The sequence below is a fragment of the Antechinus flavipes genome, chromosome 2 (genome assembly GCF_016432865.1).
Source record: "Antechinus flavipes isolate AdamAnt ecotype Samford, QLD, Australia chromosome 2, AdamAnt_v2, whole genome shotgun sequence".
Classification (NCBI taxonomy): Eukaryota; Metazoa; Chordata; class Mammalia; order Dasyuromorphia; family Dasyuridae; genus Antechinus; species Antechinus flavipes.
In genome coordinates, this window is record NC_067399.1 from 89010989 (window position 1) to 89026034 (window position 15046).

Sequence of the window (15046 nt, forward strand, 5' to 3'; positions counted from 1 at the left end):
CAGTCTTCACCACTTTGTTAGCATATAAATGTCATGTTATTATGTAAATAATAATGTATTATTTACATTATTCTCTATGTAAATAATACATGGATATTATTATCCATGTAAAAAGGAATGACTAGTGAAGGCCTTTTGATCTTCTGAAATGGGGCACTTCCCATGAAAATCAGGATAGGTCTACATTATACTATATATGTGTGTGTGTGTGTGTATGTATATATATTATTTTTTTTCAGTCGGACTAACATCTCTGGTATGAGAGTTTTCTCTTTTCAGAGCTGTTCATTCACCATGTCCAACTGATTCACCCAAATCCCATCTATGACTCTAACAAGCTCTACCATGAGCAGCAGCCACATCCCGATAAAACTATCTCAGCAGATAAGCTAAACTAGGTTGAAGAAAACCAAAAGGTTTCACAACAATCAATGAGATAGGGAAATGTCTATTCCAAGCACATAAAGATTTTCCTGAATAGGAACTAGTTGTTCACAAAGGATAATTTACCTCTCAGATCTGTGGAGAAGGAAAAAAATTGTGGCCAAAGACGAACTGGAGTTATTGAACAAAATAACTGGAGTTACTTTGTTATTGAAAACAAAATGGTTAATTTTGATTATATTGTTAAAAAGTTTTTGTACAAACAAAAGCAGTGCAGACAAGATTAGAAGGAAAGTGATAAACTGGGGAAAAATTTTACATTTAAAGGTTCTGATGAAGTCCTCATTTTTAAATATAGAGAGAATTGACTCAAATTTATAAGAATTCAAACAATTCTCCAATTGATAAATGGTCAAAGGATAAAAACAGATAATTTTCAGATGAAAAAATTGAAACCATTTCTAGTCATATGAAGAGGTGCTCCAAATCACTATTAATAGAGAAAATTAAGACAACTTTGAGGTACCACTACACACCTGCCAGATTGGCTAAGATGACAGGAAAAGATAATGACAAGAGCAGATAGGTGGTGCAGTGGATAGAGCACTAGCCCTGAAATCAGGAGGACCTGAATTTAAATCTGGTCTCAGACACTTAACACTTCCTAGCTGTGTGATCCTGGGCAAATCAATTGCCTCTGGGGGGAAAAAAGATATTATTGCTATTAAAAAAAAAAAAGAAATGGCCAAAGGGCCATCAAAATGTGCATACCCTTTGATCCAAAAGTGTTTCTATTGAGCTTGTATCTTAGAGATACATAAGCAGTGGAAAGGGACTCACATGTGCAAAAATGTTTGTGGCAGCCCTTTTTGGGGTGGCAAGGAACTGGAAACTGAGTGGATGCCCATCAATTGGGGAATGGCTGAATAAGTTATGGTATATACATATAATGGAATATTATTGTTCTATAAGAAAAGATCAGCAGAATGATTTCAGAAATGCTCAGAGAGACTTACATGAACGATGTTTAGTGAAGGGAGTTGAAGCAAGAGAACATTGTACACAACAACAACAAGATTATACCTATGATCGATACTGATGAACATGACTTTTAAACAATGGGGTGATTCAGGCCAATTCCAATAGACTTGTGATGAAGAAAGCCATTTGCACCCACAGTCTTCTTATGGAACTGAGTATAGATCATAACATAGTATTTTCACTCTTTTTGTTGTTTGTTAATATTTTATTTTCTTTCTCATTTTTTCCTTGTTGATCTAATTTTTCTTGTGCAGCATGATGTGTCAATATATAGAGAAGAATTGCATATGTTTAATCTATATTGGATTACTTGCCATCTGGGGAGGGAGTGAGAGGAAGGAAGAGAAAAATTTTGGAACACAAGGTTTTCCAAGGGTAAATGTTGAAAATTATTTATGTATATGTTTTGAAAATAAAAAAAAAAACTTTAGTAATAATTTTAAAATTCCCCAGGGGAAAAAAAAAAAGGGAATAATTTGTTCCATACTGTGAAGTGCTTAGGCTTGGTTAGACATTGAAGAAATCAAGTTCACCCATTGCATTTCAGGCCAGTTGTTCTGACTTTTGTCCTGTCACTGAAATTTGATGACTGGAAAAAAGAGTGAGAAAAAAAGCTTTTTTAATTTAAAAAAAAAAAAAAAGAGTGAAGCTGCTGACTTTGCATAGCGCTGCCTCACCTAAAACCATGTCAATACATTACCTGTGTTTTTATTGGTCCTCATTTTAAAAATGAAGGACAAAACTCATTCCACAAGTTATTTAGCACTATTCTAGACACTATGCCTATATGTGTCATTGGGAAGGAGGGGAGGAAATAAGCAACAATGAACTATAAGAAATTATGCTGACTAGCTCTACTATAGATTTATATTTTCTACTCTGTAAGGATCTTAGAGTTGGAAATAACCCTAGAGATCATCTACCCACTCCTTAATCTTAATAAGAAATTGAGGACAATTCTACTCATATGAAAAGGTGCTCTAAAGCACTATTGATCAGAGAAATGCAAATTATAACAACTTTGAGATACAACTACACACCTGTCAGATTGGCTAAGATGACAGGAAAAGATAATGATGAATGTTGGAGGGACACTGATACATTGTTGGTGGAACTATGAACAGATCCAACCATTCTGGAGAGCAATTTGGAACTAAGCCCAAAGCAGTGTTTCTACTGAGCCTGTATCTCAAAGCGATCTTAAAGAAGGGAAAGGGACCTGTATGTGCAAAAATGTTTGTGGCAGCCCTTTTTGTAGTGGCTAGAAACTGGAAACTGAATGGATGCCCATCAAACAGAGAATGGCTGAAGAAACTATGGTATATGAATGTTATAGAATATCGTTGTTCTATAAGAAATGATCAGCAAGATGATTTCAGAGACGCTTGGAGAGACTTATAGGAACTGATCATTGTACACAGTAACGACAAGATTATACAACAATCAAGTCTAATGGACATAGCTTTCTTCAATAATGAGATGATTCAGGCCAGTTCCAATAATCTAACAAAGAGAGCCATCTACACTGCAGAGAAAGGACTAGTGGAAACAGTGTGGTTCACAATATAGCATTCTCATTCTTTTTGTTGCTGTTAGCTTGCATTTTATTTTGTTTCTCATTTTTTTTCCTGTTTGATTGGATTTTTCTTGTGCAGCAAGATAGTTGTATAAATATGTATGTATATATTGGATTTAACATATTTTTGCCACGTTTAACATATATTGGATTACTTGCCATCTAGGGGAGGGGGTGAGGGAGAATTGGAACACAAGGTTTAATGTTGAAAAATTAAAAATGCATATGTTTTGAAAATAAAAAAAGCTTTAATTTTAAAAAAAGAAATTAAGGACAAGAGAGATTATGGGACTTGCCCAATGTCATAGGAGTAGTAAATGGTAGGGCTTAGATTTGAATCCAGGTCCTATGACTATAAACTCATTACTCTTTCTGCTGCACCAAGTTGTTTCTTAACAATTGGATTATGGGATAATCTCTTTCTACTATCAATTGTTCCACCTCTTGCACACACCTAGCTTTGTAAACCTGGGTAAATCATTTAAGCTCCAAATGCTTTACAAAATTTAAGATTATAAATTGCAGAGAATCCAGCTTTGGGCAACAATGAAATCACAGATCTAGTTTCTGTCCCTACAGTCTATCCTACTGACTTCCACCTTCTCTAAAATTGCTGCTAAAAATTTCTTCCTTCCCCAAGACTCCCACCCACTTCCTCTCTTCCCTTAGTGGGTGCAGATTATCTGCTTCCCACCTTTCTAAGAAGTGGCCATCTGATGAGAACTCCAGTTTACCTACTTTAATCCTATAATCTTGTCAGTGTTTTCACTCATCCTCTCCTTCTCTCTAATCTCACAGAAAGACATGCCCTCTTCCCCCATTTCTTGCCAGGACTAACTACTTCACCTGCACCTTTGAACCCATCTTATTTAGTTTTGCTGATAACTTTACTCTTGCAATAATTTCCTTTTACTCATGCATCTTTAATCTCTCTGTGTCTACCAATTCCTACAAATATGTAATTGTCTTCTTTAAGGACTCAAGAGAAGTAGAAAAAAGTAAAAGGAACTCTTGAGAACTGTATTTCTGTTGTGGATATACATAAAAACCACATATATAATTTGTCTTCTTTATCAAGAAAAAACAAAACCTTCCTTTGATCCTCATAGCCTTTCATTCTATCATACTATTTCTTTCCCTTTGTTGTCAAACTTCTAGAAATAGTCATCTAGATTTGATGCTTCTATTTCTTTACAATCCATTTACTCCTCAACTTTCCACAGCCTGGTTTAAATGACCATTATTACACTGAAATTGTTCTTGCCCAGTAACCTCCTATAACCTTCTTGTTACCAAAACCTTGTTTTTTTCTTCATCTTCTTTAACTTTACCAGAACATTTGACAATGCTGACTATTCCTGCTTTCTTGCTACCCTCCCAGTCTTTTGTTTCCATGACACTACACTCTCACAGTGATGCTCTACCTCTGATCATTATGTCTCCTTTGCTGTTTCTTCAACTTCCTGTCCCTTAAATGTGAGTGCTCCTGAAGGTTTATTCGGTAGTTCTCTTTTCTTCATTTTGTCTCTTTATTATTTCATCAATCCTCACTGCTTCAAATATTACCTCAATGTAAATAATTTGAGAATGATTGTATTATTGTATCTCTCTCTTAAACTTCTCCCCAAAACTGATGTGATATTTCCAACTATCAGCTGTATATCTCCATCTCCATGTACCCCAGCATCTCAAAATCAACCTACCCAAAACTGAACATCTGATCTTGCCTCATAAATCTGCCCCATTCCCTTAACTTCTCTTTGGAGGCAGTATAATATAATGGATAGGAACTTGGATTCAGATCCTTCCTCTGACATTTATGTCATATATTATCACCAACCTATCACATACTTATTATAATATACTTAAACATATAATTAAAGGTAAGGCAACTCAGTTTCATTATCTGTATGTAACACATTAAATGATGAGGAGCTTCAGTCCCTATTATTCTCAGGCTCAGTTTACTGTTTTGTCTCATTTTCATTCCTATTCATTGTCACCTTTTTATTCATTAAAATCTAGAAAGTTATTTACAATCTCTTCAATCTCTTAAGGAAATGAACGTGTTACATTTGTTAGCAAAGGCACAATCAGATATAGAAACTGTACCAGCAAGAGCACGAAGGCATAAATAAGCCACCTGGTCTTTTCCAAACCTCCTCAAGTATAAAAAGCCAACTTGATTTGTTCCCCTTCTTCTCCAGGTCTATCTAGAGAAGTTGGTAATGTCTGAATATTAACTTGACCATCAATACATATACATCCAGATAAGCCACAGTTTGTTGACCAAATACTTGGCTCAACCCAAGAACTTAGAACTAGAACTGGAAGAGCCCTTTAGTTCAATTCTTTCATTTCTGCTTCAATACAGAAAGTACAGCTTTTTCCAGAGTCCTGAAGAGTTTGGACTGCATTGCCTTTGCAGTTTTTGGCAGGATCAATGAAATCATATGGTGCTATAATGAAATCAAGCCAACAAGCATTTATTAAACATCTCCTATGTGTCTGACACTGGATACAAAGAGAGAGAAACCCCCAAAAAGTCTCTGCTCTCAAGGACCCAATGGCTAACCTTGTCAAGAAGAGAAGGAAAATTTCAATGTCAATAAAACCCTGGTAACACATAGAGCCACTGATGTCTTTTTTCTCCCTTTCCCAGTGTTTCTTTGAAGGCTCCACCCGTGCGCTTATCAGTTTGGAATAACTATAAACAGGTCAAGAGGAAAGGGCAACCAGGTTAAATGGAAGCATTGACATATTGGCAAGAGACTCAAACACAAATCTTCAGAAAAAGTGATGGTGACCTCATATAGCAGTTGTGAGGCTCAGTGAGATAATATATTAAGTACTTGGTAAAGAATACTATGCAAAGGACCAGGAGATCATTATACACTTCAACAACAATACTATATGAGGATCAATTCTGATGGACATGGCTCTCTAATGAAGATGAACCAAATCAGTTCCAATAGAGCAGTAATGAATTGAACCAGCTACACCCAGCGAAAGAACTCTGGGAAATGAATATGAACCACTACATAGAATTCCCAATCCCTCTACCTTTGTCCCCCTGCATTTTTGATTTCCTTCACAGGCTAATGATACACTACTCCAAAGTCTGATTCTTTTTGAACAGCAAAATAACTGTTTGGATATGTATACATATATAGTATTTAACTTATATTTTAACATATTTAACATGTATTAGTCAACCTGCCACCTGGGGGAGGGGACGGGGGAAGGAGGGGACAAATTGGAACAAAAGCTTTGGCAATTGTCAATGCTGTAAAATTACCCATGCATATAACTTGTAAATAAAAAGCTATAATTAAAAAAAAAGAATACTATGCATATAAAGCTATTTTTAATAGCTTTTGACATTGAAGTGGAAAGAACAACCATGGAGCCCATCACACCAATACAAAATGAGCAATGTCTACTTCAAAAATGTCATTAGTAGCATGAAGAATTATCCATAAGAACAAGTATGTCATGGATGCAGAGGAACTGGATCATCATCTCCATTCATTCATTCACTCATTTATTTATCTATTTATTTATTTATTTGTTTATTTATTTATTTATTTATTTATTTATTATTTTTTTTTTGCTGAGGCAATTGGGATTAAGTGACCTGCCCAGGGTCACACAACTAGGAAGTGTTATATGTCTGAGGCCAGATTTGAACTTGGGTCCTCCCGACTTCAGGGCTGGTGCTCTATTCACTTGGGGCTATGGACTTCTGTGGTAGTCTAGTATAATTTATGGACAGGTACCTTCTTAGAATAATATTTCTATAACATAAAACATATAGAATTAAAAAGGAAACAAATCAAAATGAAAATGCAATTTTTCCCCATTAAAATATATGAACCCCCAGAAAATAGCTCCACAATCCCCCGGGGTCTATGAACACTAAGTTGAATATCTCTGGTCTAGAATAGCCCAGTAGCTCATCAATTGGAGAATGGTTGGTAAATTGTGGTATATGAATGTTATGGAATATTATTGTTCTGTAAGAAATGACCAGCAGGATGATTTCAGAGAGGCCTGGAGAGACTTACATGAACTGATGCTGAGTGAAATGACCTGAACCAGGAGATCATTATATACTTCAACAATGATACTGTATGAGGATATATTCTGATGGAAGTGGATCTCTTCGACAAAGAGAAAATCTAATTCAGTTTCAATTGATCAAGGATGGACAGAAGCAGCTACATCCAAAGAAAGAACACTGGGAAATGAATGTACTATTTGCATTTTTGTTTTTCTTCCCGGGTTATTTTTACCTTCTGAATCCAATTCTCCCTGTGCAACAAGAGAACTGTTCGGTTCTGCACACATATATTGTATCTAGGATATACTGTAACCTATTTAACATGTATAGGACTGCTTGCCATCTAAGGGAGGGGGTGGAGGGAGGGAGGGGAAAAGTCAGAAAATAAGTGAGTGCAAGGAATAATGCTGTAAAAAATTACCCTGGCATGGGTTCTGTCAATAAAAAGTTATAATTATGAAAAAAATAGAATAGCATAGTAACATGCTCTGGAAGTCTGCTTGATTTTCATGTTCCTTCAATATGATTTCTCTTAGACTCAGTTCAATTCCTTTCAGACCTCTTGAGCTGACCTGAAAGTTCAGAGAGAATGCTGAATAAACGAATACAGTTTGTAAACTCCTCTGGGATCCCTGGAAAAGAAGAAATGCTCCTTGGATTTGATTATTTCCCAGCTGGAGCCTGCAGGGTTGGGGGGAAAACAAGCCTCTGGTTAATGGCTGGGTGATGATGAATGCTCTTTTGTCTTTAGATACTAATAGTTCTAGATTCAAAAATCTTTTCTCTCTTTGACTGGACCCAGATATAATAAAACAAAAAACTTACAGCATATAATTTGGCATTTTACTGGTATGTGAGGCTTACAAAAATTTTGCTCTCCCTGACAAGGCTCTGAGAATTCTATCAAAATAAATCTCCAAAGGAAAAAAGCCCTCTTTTTAAGTCTATGAGAAGCCTTTTCAAGAACAAAAATAACACTTAAAACTGATATTTTGTATATATTCTTTTTCATCTCCTCTTTAAAAGAAATTCTGTCCTTTCTGAAAAAAATAAAATAAAATAAATGGGAAAAAATGTCAGGGAAAAAATGTCAAATTTTCACCTGCTATAAAGAGAATAGAAATTTTCTCCAACACTTTACACTGAATTTCAAAGATCTTTGGGAACAATTTAAGCCATAATCAAAGTTCCAGAATTCAGACCCATCATTTTGCTTGCCCATTTGTCTTCCTAGCACAATAGATTTATCTTACCTTATTCTTTTAAAAGTCTCTATGACCATTTTCCTACAAGACCTTACAGATACTCCAATGTCCTTATGACTTGAGTCAGATAGCCACTTTTTTTTTAAAGTAGTGACAGATGGTATTGGTTCTTTTCCTTTGTACCTGAAGAGAGGACCAAAATCTTATCACTGTGCCAGGGTCGAGGTACAAGCTGCCCAACTATGGCTGAATGGACCAATACAAGCTTGGAAGGCTCTACCACAGGCTGGGCACAGATTAATCCATATGAACATTTGAAGTGGAGATGTCTCTGAATTTGCATATCTCATGCTCTTTTTGAGCTACTACAATTCTGCTTTGCTCATAAAGCACAGTGCCTTCTTTGATATAGTCACTCCATGCTGGACAGTCTCATGCCAGTCTCTTCCATGTCTCATAGCTGATTCCATAGTTCTTCAGAGAAACCCTGACATGTCCTTGTATTATTTCTTCTGACCTCCATATCAGCATTTGATTTCTGTAAATTGTCTGTAAAATAGTCCTTCAAGCAAATGTATATACAACATTTGAACAATGTGGCCAACCTATTATTGGAATAGAGTTTGAATGTTTAGCAGTTCAGCTCAAGAAAGGACCTCAATGTCTGATATCTTATTTTGCCAGGTGATCTTAATATTTTGAACAGAAATGATTCACTTTCCTGGCATGGCACTGGTATACTGTCCTGATTTTACAGACATACAACAATGAGATTAGCAAAAGGGCTCTATAGACTTTCAGTTTGGTAGGCAACATAATATTTCTTCTCTCCCACATTTTTCCTTCAGAGTCTCTCAAACCCTGAGCTAACTTTTGCAATACTTACCTCAAACTCAGACAAATGCAAGTTAAATAACATCGAGCACAATGTCCATTTATAATTGAGTGCTAAATTGGTCTGTGATATAGAGCATAAGAGTTGCTGAAATTTGAAAGAGAGGAAAATCTCTGAGGGGTAGAATAATTAGGGAAGGCTTCATGGAGAGGTTGGGCCATGAAACAAAGGTAAGATTTGAATAAGAGGACACTAAAGAGAATATCTTTTTTAATTATAGCTTTTTATTTTCAAAATATGTACATGGATAATTTTTGACATTCACCCTACAAAACTCTGTGTTGTAATTTTTTTTCCTCCTTTCCCCTCACCCCGAGTTGGCAAGTGATCCCATATATGTTAAACATGTTCAAATTCTCTATACATATTTCCACCATTCCACCATTGCAATATCATGTTGCACAAGAAAAATCAGATTCAAAAGGGAAAAAAAAATGAGAAAGAAAACAAAATATAAGCAAACAACAAAAAGACTGAAAATACTATGTTGTGGTCCACATTTAGTTCCCACACTGGGTGCAGATGGCTTCTCCATCACAAGACCATTGGAACTGATCTGAATGATCTCATTGCTGATGAGAGCTATGTCCATCAGAATTGATACTCATATAGTATTACTGTTGCCATGTATAATGATCTCCTGGTCCTCCTCATCTCACTCAGCATCAGTTCATGTAAATCTCTCCAGGCCTTTCTGAAATCATCCTGCTGGTCATTTCTTACAGAACAATAATATTCCATAATATTCATATACCACAACTTATTCAGCCATTCCCCAATTCAGGGGTTCTCAAACTACTGCCCGTGGGCCAGATGCAGCAGCTGAGGATGTTTATCCCCCTCACCCAGGGCTATGAAGTGTCTTTATTTAAAGGCCCACAAAACAAAGTTTTTGTTTTTACTATAGTCCGGCCCTCCAACAGTTTGAGGGATAGTGAACTGGCCCCCTATTTAAAAAGTTTGAGGACCTCTACCCCATTTGATGGGCATCCATTCAGTTTCCAGTTTCTTGCCACTACAAAAAGGTCTTCCCTAAATATTTTTGCACATATGGGTCCGTTTTCCTCTTTTAAGATCTTTCTGGGATTTAAGCCTATTAGAAACACTGCTGGATCAAAGAGTGTGCTCAGTCTGATAAGTTTTTGAGCATAATTCCAAACTGCTCTCCAGAATGGTTGTATCCATTCAGTTCCACCAACAATGTATCAGTGTCCCAGTTTTCCCACATCCACTCCAACATTCATTATTATCTTTTCCTGTCATTTCAGACAGTCTGACAGGTGTGTAATATTGAAGAGAACATTAAGGGAGAGAAGAGGAAGGGAAGGAAAAGAAGGGGAATGAAGTAAAAAAAAAAAAAAGGAAAGAAAAGGGAAGGAAGAGGAGGGAAGAAAGGAAAGATGAGAGGAACACTTCTAGCTTTATGATTCTATGACTTGTGATCTTCAAATAACATTCTAGAGGATTAAAAAAAAACATACTTAAAAGGCACAAAGGTGAGAATGAATAAGGGAGATATGAGAATAATAGAATACTGGATCATTCAGATTAGAAAGAATGAGTTGGACAAAAGTGGAAAACTGAATAGGCAAGGTGGAACCAAATTGTGGAGGACCATGAAAATCAAATAGAAGACCCTGGATTTGATGCATTAGGACAGGGATCCCTAAACAATATGCAGGGGTCATCAAATGATCATGAAATCTTACTTAATACTTCTATTTTCAAGCCAACTGTGACTTTCATATCTTTCCACTAATTCATAGGAGGAAAACAGGAGCATCTGAACCCAAGTGGCCCTAGGCTGAACCTAAACCCAAGTATAGCTGCTAACTAGAACCATCTGCCAATGTGGGTACCACCACCTACCTCCAGCTCCTTAACATATTTCCCCTATACTCTAGCAGACACTCCCAAGAAAGAGAATTGAGATACCTGCAGCAGTTTGCTGCCCAACCACCAGAGCCTTCTGCTTGGCAAGGGACCATGGTCTCTCCCCAACCAAGTCCCTGTCCCTTCACCAGCCTCTCAAGTGAAGGAACATACCCAGGCCCATCCCAGATCTCTTGCAACATCATCTTAGAGATCATGAGTTTCTTTCTCCATTTACCACCCATTATTTCCCCAATGTTTTCTGCTGTGGCATATAATTATGGTGGAATACTATTGTTTTATAAGAAATTCTGAGCTAGAAGAACCTGAAAAGACTTACATGACCTCCATGCAAAATGAAATGAATGGAATCAAGAGAACATTGTACATATTTACAGCACTATTATATTCACTTTAGAATGAAATACCAAGTCTTTTGATGAGTTTTTAGCCTTTGCAAAGTTGGGCTCAACCATTATTTCCAACCTCATTGATCATCCCCACATTCTTTCCCCGGCAAAACTGACTTTCTCTCTGTCCCTCACATAGGACAATCCATCACTCATCTCCATGTCTTTATATTTGGTGTTTTCTCATGCCTGAAATGCACTCCCTCCTACCTCTGCCTCTCAGAGTCCCTCCCCTTACATGCACTAAGTCACCGTCTTATCCATCATGGAAGTCTTTCCTAACTCTTCAACTGCAATGTACTCCCTAACGATTTACCTTGTATTTACCTGGTTTGTACAAATTTGCATTTATTAATGTTACGGTTTTGCTACATGTATTTTTACATATTTGAATTATTTTTCTTTTTTTTTCTTAAAGCTTTTTATTTTCAAAATATGTGCATAGATATTTTTCAACATTCACCCTTGCAAAACTTTGTGTTACAATTTTTTTTCTCCCTCCCTTCCCACCACCACCTCCTCTAAATGGCAAGTACTCCAATATATGTTAAACATGTATAATTCTTCTACATGTATTATCTCAGCCAGCCATTATGCGGCACAAGAAAAATCAGACCAAAAAAAGAGAGAGAGAGAGAGAGAGAGAAAGAAAACAAAAAACAAGCAAACACAACAAAAAAAGGTGAAAATACTATGTTGTGATCCACACAGTCCTCATGTTCTTCCCTGAATACAGATGTTTTTTCCAACACAGGACCATTGGAACTGGCATTGGAACTTTGCTATTGAAAAGAGCTAAGTCTATTACAGTTGATGATCGTATAATCTTGATGTTGCCATGTGCAATCATCTCCTTGTTCTGCTCATTTCATTCAGCACTAGTTCATGTAAGTCTCTCCAGGCCTCTCTGAAATCATGCTCCTGATTATTTCTTATAGAACAATAATATTCTATAACATTCATATACCACAATTTATTCAGACATTCCCCAAGTGATGGGCATCCACTCAGTACAAATTATTTTTCTTATTAGCATGTAAACTTTTTTTAAAGTGAAAATTGTTTAATCTTTATATTTTATCCTCAGTTTTATCCTCATTTTAGCTCATCTGGCACAAAGTAATACAAAATAATAGATAGACAGATGGATAGATAGATACCTTCTTCCTTGAAGATCTCAAAGCTAAAGACTGAATACACTTGTGGTGGGCCATCGGAAAACATCTTAGGTCTTCCAATAGACCTCTTCTCCTTCTCAATATCTTTAGAAAGGGAAAAAAAGGAACAAGTCTATCCCAGGTCCCAGAAGCCCAGTCTATGGAAGGCCTTTTGGCATCAGACCAATGAGGTCATCTCAATTCACCAGCTGAACTTTCTGGGGGCCAGCCAGCTCTCCTCGGGCCAAAGCCCCCAGCTTTCTCCCTGTTAGCAACTGAGTTGGCAAACAGGAACTTGTCTCAGGGGCTCGCTAGGGACTGTTTTTGTGGTTTTTATTTGGTTTCTCAATCCTCATTTGCAAGGCTAATGACTGTGCTCGGTTGGAGCCTTGGGGTGGGCAGCTTCTCAGTATAGGAACCAGAGTGGAAGAAGCAAACTTTCTTTGCTGGAGGGGGAAGAGGGAAAAGGAAAGGGGAGAGTGAAGGGATGAATGAAATTATTCTTAATAATAATAGCAACAACAACAACAACAATAATAATACAAAGATGTAGTTTTTCTCTTCCTTAGCCTTTCAAATGAAGGCAGTGCCGTGCTACAGTTCTGAACTGTGTCAAATATCACAAACAACCACCCCACTCTGAACTCACTTACAGTACCTTACACCCAGCAGATGAGCAATACTATCTATTGTTGGATCTGATCAAATTGATTGGATGGAAATGGAAAAAATACCAGTTTCCTTATCTGCTAAATGGGGAGGTTGGACCAGAATATCCATGCTGCCCCTTCCAGCTCTATTTTGGATTGATCCCAAGTGTTGACATTCTCTCTAGAAGGACAAAAGGAACCAAAAACTAAGCAAACAAACTTCAGACTTGGGCTTTCCCCGGGCAGCTGGAAGAGCAGCTCTTTGCGAGGCTTTATAGATGGAGGATAAATATAATATAAATGTGCTGGCGCTGCAGCTGCTCTCCTAAGCTGGTAAACCCCGGCTCCTGCAGGAATGACTTGTCATTGTGTAATGAACCTCCTAATTTCCAGGTAGTTTCCCATTATCTGTAGCACTTCAATCTCAAAGTGGGCTGCCCTGCTTAAAAGGACTATGACCCTCTCCTTTATTCTTTAGGGGAAAAAAAGATGTGTGTCCCAGGCTATTTCAGCCCAAGGCTGCCATTAGTCTTTAGACAACTGGGCCGGGAGGCCAGAAAATACCCTAGGAATGAATCAGAGACAGAGAGGAATGGACCCGTGGATCAACACCCTGGGCCTGGACTCTCTCCAATTCCGCAGGAGCCAGGGAAGAGCTGCTGGCATTTTAATGTCAGCATCGTGGCAGTTTTTGAGGCTTTTAAGAAATTAACTTTATCCTTTGCATCTTGGTAAGAAGTCACTTGACAACAGCATTACAAGCACTTTACATAACTGCTGTATACCAGAGGTGTCGTCAATAGAATAGAGTGATCAAAGTCTGTGTCATAATTATATCCCGTCAGTGTTTCCAGTGGAAGCATTTCTTTGGGAAGGTTTGTTCCTTAGTTGTTTAATTTGCATCAGGCTTCACTCAGAGTGACAGGCGGGTTCTAAGCTCTGCTGTGATGGGGGTGGGTGATGCTGTGCCGCAGAACTTGCGTTAAATCAGGGCAGGGATTTGGTTTGTGGCACAAAGTATATAGGAGATGGTTCCATGCAGAGCCTGGTACACCGGGCACTGAAGAAATGTTTACTGAAACACTAGGAGGTCCCAAAGAGATCACCAGAAAGACCCACGTGTACAAAAGTATTTATAGCAGCTCTTTTTTGTGTGGGAGCAAAGCATTAGAAATTGCCCATCAGTGGGGGAATGGCTGGATAAAGGTTGTGTTATAGGAATGTAATGGAATATTATTGTTCTATAAGCAATGATGAGCAGGCTGGAAAAGCCTGGAGAGACTTACATGAACTGATGCTGAGGGAAGTGAGCAGAACCAGGAAAATATTGTACACAGTAACAGCAACACTGGACAATGAGCAATAATGATAGATTTAGCTCTTCATAGCAATGCAATGGTAAAAGACAATTGCACAAGACCCATGATGGAAAATGCTGTCCATATCCAGAGAAAGAACTACGGAGTCTGACTGAAGATAGAAGCATACTATTTTCACTCCCCCCCCCCCTTTCTTGTGTTTTTTTTTTTTCTTTTGTTCTGCATGACTAATGTGGGACTAATTTTAATATGATTGGACAAGTACAAACTTAAAAAAAAAGAGAGAAATGTTTATTGACTGACTTACTTGTAGCAGTAAGAGCACTAAATTTGGAACCAGAGGACTGGTGGTCAGGCTCCATTTCTTCGGTTTGTAACTTCTTTCACACTGGGGAGGAGAAAGGGAAGAAAATAACCATTTATATAGCATCTACTAAGTGCTTTTACAAATGTTACATTTGATCTATGCCCATT